The sequence below is a fragment of the Schistocerca gregaria genome, chromosome 5 (genome assembly GCF_023897955.1).
Source record: "Schistocerca gregaria isolate iqSchGreg1 chromosome 5, iqSchGreg1.2, whole genome shotgun sequence".
Lineage (NCBI taxonomy): Eukaryota > Metazoa > Arthropoda > Insecta > Orthoptera > Acrididae > Schistocerca > Schistocerca gregaria.
In genome coordinates, this window is record NC_064924.1 from 675,638,176 (window position 1) to 675,644,175 (window position 6,000).

Sequence of the window (6,000 nt, forward strand, 5' to 3'; positions counted from 1 at the left end):
GTTGCCGCTCCTGAATATGCTGCTAGATATCCTCATCGACATCTAGATAAAAATGTGTTTCGTCATCCGAGTCTGCGCCTTCGGGATTCAGGTTCTCTCCTTCCGCCATCGAGTGACAGAGGTCGTCCACAGACTCGCCATACTCCTGCTACTGAGAAAGCTATTCTGGAGGTCACACACCAAGAACCTCAGCGAGGTACACGTTGCGTACCCAGGCAGATGCATGTCTCGCAATGCACGGTCCTTAACGTGCTGCATGAGCATGAGCTGCTTTCACGCAACTCTGTAATCCAGCACATCGCCATCAGCGGATGCAATTCTCTGAATAGTTCCAACAACAACAGGAAGGCAACGATGGCTTCGTGAACACAATAATATGGTGGGATGAAGTAGCATTCACTCGTGAGTGTGTCTTCAATATCCACAATGTCCACCATAGGTGTGAGGTTAACCCGTGACCATGGATATTGTGGTGTGACCGCCAGACACCACACTTGCTAGGTGGTAGCCTTTAAATCGGCCGCGGTCCGGTGGTATACGTCGGACCCGCGTGTCGCCACTATCAGTGATTGCAGACCGAGCGCCGCCACAGGGAAGGTCTAGAGAGACTTCCTAGCACTCGCCCCAGTTGTACAGCCAACTTTGCTAGCGATGGTTCACTGACTTCTACGCTCTCATTTGCCGAGACGATAGTTAGCATAGCCCTCAGCTACGTTATTTGCTACGACCTAGCAAGGCGCCAGTATCCGTACTATTGATATTGTGAATCATGTACCATAAAGAGCGACGTTCTCCATTAATGGATTAGAATTAAGTATTCCACCAGCTACGTCCGTTTTTCTCAATTCTAATTCCCTTTTCATGTTCCAGACCTCATGCCAGCCTGCGTGAGCTGAGACGCGTGCATTTCGGTCTCCTTTACTACATGGTTGGCTCTCCTGCCAACCACAGTAGATATCAAGTTTGCTTTGGTATCAACGACTGGTCTGGAATATTGGGTGACATGTGTTTCGGCCCCTACATGTTGCCTGACCGGTTGACTGCACAAAGGAATCGTGCGTTCCTCTCAAACTATCTGCCTGATGGGCTCGAAGATGTTCCACTAGATGTTCGTCAGAGGATAAGGTTCCAACGTGATGGTGCTCCCCACACTCTGGAATTAATGTGCGACAGGATTTGTACAGAACATTTCCAGGGAAATGGCTCGGACGTGGAGGTATAGTTATACGGCCACTGTGTTCCCCTGGATTTCTTCCTGTGGGACACCTGAAGGAGCACGTGTACTCTACTCCGCCGACGAATGTGGAAGAAGTGGTAGCGCGCGCTCGTGCTGCTTTTGTTACTGTGGACGCAGCTTCGCTGCAAAGGGTCCACAGCTGTATGCACCGGCGGGTTGCGCAATGTTTGGGCGTGCAGGGAGGCCGCTTTGAGCATTTTTTGTTCTGAGGACAACATATTCGGTGGTGAAAGTCGTGCGGTCATTAATATGGACATTACTATTGTCGCATGTGCTGATGTGCTATATCTGAGCACTCATATTACATGTAGTATAAATGACAAGTAGATGTTGTTTTATTGCACTGTGACATCATATTTGGCATCTCGAAACTGATATTGTTATTGTAGTTATTCTGTCCTATGACAGGTCATTTGTTTCAACTGTCTATTTCTTATTTGTCTAACCCCTTATATTTGTTATGTTCAGCGTTACAAAATGTTGTAAATTTAGGATACATGTGACCTAAGAAACGTTGTATATTACAGTATGAAATGTCAGAATGAAATAAGCAAATAAAAAAATTGCGCCCCAACCCAGGATAGAACCCTCGATCTCCTGCATGCTAACCCAAAACTCTATACGCTGCACAAACCGTACAAAGCAATTGAATGCTGCTCACAGAGGTAGTTACCATACATTTGATTACAATGTTGCCAGATTGCCAGTATTTAACATTCTTTTCTGTCAGATGTAGTCGCCGGGCGAAATTTTGTGAGAGACATTTTTTTAACTTTGACATGTGAGAAATCGCGCTGCGAAACCCGAGTGCGTGAATTTCGCTTCACCCTGTATAGTGAGAACAACGCGTTATAATTGTGAGCTTTAATTTGTATCAAGACATAATGGATCATTATTAAAAGTGTGATTCGAAATGAAGTAGCTTAGAATAGCTTCAGGTAAAGAAACTTTTGAATACCATAATGCCATAATCGTAGCTGCATAACAAATGTCTTTAAAAAGCTTTATGAAGTCAAGAGTAATTGTAAACGAATCAGAGCTGAAGCTTTGTGCAAACAACATCTTAAAGAAGATCTTGACCAAGTAACTTTTGTAAGAAGCAAGCAGGCTGCATCGAAAAATACTGATGTAAAACAAACTTCCGATACAACATCTAAAAATGTGATGTAGGTTGGCATCATCACTGCCTAGAACCAGACTTATTGTTTATCTGCTGATAATAGGGACAATATGATTAGCTGAATACACGAAAGTGGCAGAAAAAATGTTTTCGCCAAATTTCAAGCGAGTCCTGAGAGGAAGTAGATTATAGATGTGGCTTGCAAGACATATACAATCCACATCAGTGTGAAAACAGTGGTTGGAAAAGTGCCATTTAATATAGAAAATTACATTTGTGAAATTTAGAAGTTTTTATGAATATTTATACTGAAGCAACGAGTGAAAATTAGTATCAAGGCCGGGAATCGAACCTGGGTCTCCTGATTACGAGGGAGGTACGTTTGCCACTAAGCAGCCTTTGTACAATGGTTCGCACAACTGCTCCTCGATCCAAATTCTCAATCGGGCTGCAGTCTACTTTAAATTCCCCCTTACACGCCCACAGAATTGCAGAGATTCTTCAAGTTCTGGAATAGCATCTCAGCATCAAACGTAAATGAGAGATCCAGCCTGAAGCCCATCATAAGATACTTATAGAAATGAAATGATACAGTTTCAAGGACTTAACTGGTCTCATACAGATATGATTTTATGTGTACTTAGACTAAATCGGTGAGCGAAAATTTGTACCAAATCCGAGAATGAAACCCGAGTCTCCTGCTTACGAAGCAGGTGCGTTAGAAACCAATCTACCTCGGCACAGCGGTTCATAAAACCGCACTGATTACCTTGGCTGTAATACAAATGTTCGCTCGACGCTTCAGTATATATGTAAAGTCATATGTGTACGAGACCAGTAAAGTTCTTGAAACTGTTTCGTTTCATTTCTGTAAGTATCTGTCCTGGGCTTCAGGCTGGATCCCTTATTTGCGTTCGATGCTGAGGTGCTGTTCCAGAACTTGGAGGGCCTCGGCAATTCTAATTCTGATCGTGTGTGAGGGGAAATTTAAAGTAGACTAGGGTGGCAGCGAGAATTTGGATCAAGAAGGGAGGTGTGTCAGGGTAATCAGTGCAGTTGCGCAAGCCACTGTGCGTAGATGCTTCAGTGGCTAACGTACTTGCCCAGTAAGAAGTAGACCTGGGTTCGATTCCCGCCCTTGGTACATATTTTCTCTCGCACTTCAGTTTGTATATACATACCTGTACACTGTGTCATTTTATTTGCGTAACTTTACTTGTATTTTCATTTTCATACTGTAATGGGGGAAAGACTCAAAGAGTTCTGTGATTCTCTAAATGTCAGTCATCATCAAGTACTATGTTACAGCAGCACAAGATTTTTGTTTCTTCCGGCTCTTGAAAATATTTTGACTCCAAAGTCATTTTTCCTGTTGGAACCAGGTTTTCCTTTATCTCTGCAGTCAGTTTTCAATAGTGAGGAATCTGGATTATGGTTGTGGTTTGCTGAAAGTCAGATCAATATTTTTCAAACAATCATTCCAGAAATCGAAAACAGAATACACGCCTTGCAGAGACAATATCTTGGTAGGAATTACTCATAGCAAAGATAGAATCCGGGAAAGAAAGTAATTTTGTGAGTTTTATGTATAAGTCTAAGTGAAAGAAACTACATGACGGTAATCAAGCTGCTCACAGTAGGTTTTATTCCTATGTCCATTTATTATGTAATGTAGCACTTGAGTACTTGGTTTCATGGGGGAAGCAGTTTCCAGATTATTGCTTACTTTGTTCGGTCAGTTTGTAGAAGGAGCTACACTGGAGTGATACAGAATCAAATATAGTATTGAGTCAGAAAGTGAGCAGTATATAAATTACTACTGCAGACCTGTTTGATGGATATCTTATTGTCAAATCGATTGTAGCTGAAAAATTAAATTACTAAAAGGATTCCAAGAAAGATGTGAATAATAGGTCATGTTATGAAACATATGTTTTCGATAGGACAGTTGCCGATGCAACGATTATCAAATGTAATCTAAGCATTTCATGTGCAGATTTGTTCAATAGATGGTTACTCAATGGGCACCTATCTGAACAAAATGTTAAAAATATAAACAAAATATTAGTCATATAAAGGGTATGTAACTGCACTGCATTTAGTAAAATAATAACAACCGTACATATAGAAAGTGCGTTTATTCAAAAACATATTTCCGTCATTCCAATGTTCTATTTACACCTTATTTCACAAATAACGGATCAGTTGATCACAGCTTTCCCAGGTGTTCCGCATTTTCATCGAAAAAATGGTAGTCTTAAATATGCCTGAGGCACGCTTTTTTTTAGTGCAAAGCACATGTATGGTCGTAACGCAACCGTCGCTTGGAAACGATAGCAGTGGAGAAACAGTCCGCATCTGCGCGAATCGCTATCGTCCATGAATCGATCTCTGTGTGTTCCTTACCTGCGAAAGCTGTCAGATAATGTCACAACGCTGTAGTCCAGACCGATATTTATATTTAATGGTTTTCAAAACATGTCATGTAACAGGCTCACAGGAAAGAAAGATACAAGTCTAACAAAATACACAATTTTTTTCATATTTTCATTATGTATGGCATTTTCCTTAACTTTATCGTGCGAATTGTTCTGTGTAGCGTAACACCATGTGTGGCCATACTAGTATGAGCCTCAGCAGGGTAGTGCACGAGCGCTGACGGCGGGCGAGCACGGAATGTTGTCACTCTTAATAATTCATCAAGGCTAGCGCTGTGTTGCGAGACACGTGAGCTTGCTGAAACGGCGAACTCAGTGTTACTGCGCAGACTCGTGCAGCAAGTGGCAGAACAGCTTTCCACACTGTCAGTGGCATTGGCTCTATATCAGCTATGTCAAACCTTTTAGCTTATCTAGGCACACTGGAAGAAGACGGTACCTTTGGGCCGCACACACTACATTCAACACTAACAACAGCCTCTGAACAAAAAAAAATCAAATTTTTCGCAACTTCACATCAACGGAAATTTTAGGATTTTTTTTAACTGATTGTGTGATAGATGTTCACTTCTTGGGCCCCCTGGTACTTGCCTTGGGTCGCATGCTGCTCGCGGGACCCGGGTTGGACACCCATGGTCTAGTTGGACTCAAGTTAATCGTTGGATATATTTACCGGTCATCCGATTTCGCTGTTGCAGTTTTAAAGACATAAAAACAAAGTCTATGGGCAGCAGCGCCGAAATACGCAAATCATACAATGTTAGCTACAGGTGACTTTAACCTACTAAATACAGACTGGAACGTCTATGGATTCATTGCACGTGGTACAGATATACAGTCTTGCGAAGTACTTTTGAACATGTTTTCCGGAAACTGTCTTGAGTAGCTACGTAGATCGACAGCCCATACCCAGTGACTTTTAGACCTTGTAGCGAGATACAGGCTTGACGTTGTCGACGGCATCAGTATAGAGACAGGGATTAGCGATCAAGACGTCATCACAGCGACTGTTGTTACCAAAGTCAATAAGGCTAGGAGAGTGTTTCTGCTGGAAAGAGCGAATAAGCAGTTGCTAGCACCCCATTTAGATATTATACTGACATCATTTAGTTCCAGGATGATGGATGTAGAGGAATTAATCGCAAAGGCTAAACGGTTCATAAATCGTGCTCTTGAGTAGCATCTGCCGTGTAAGTTGATTGAGG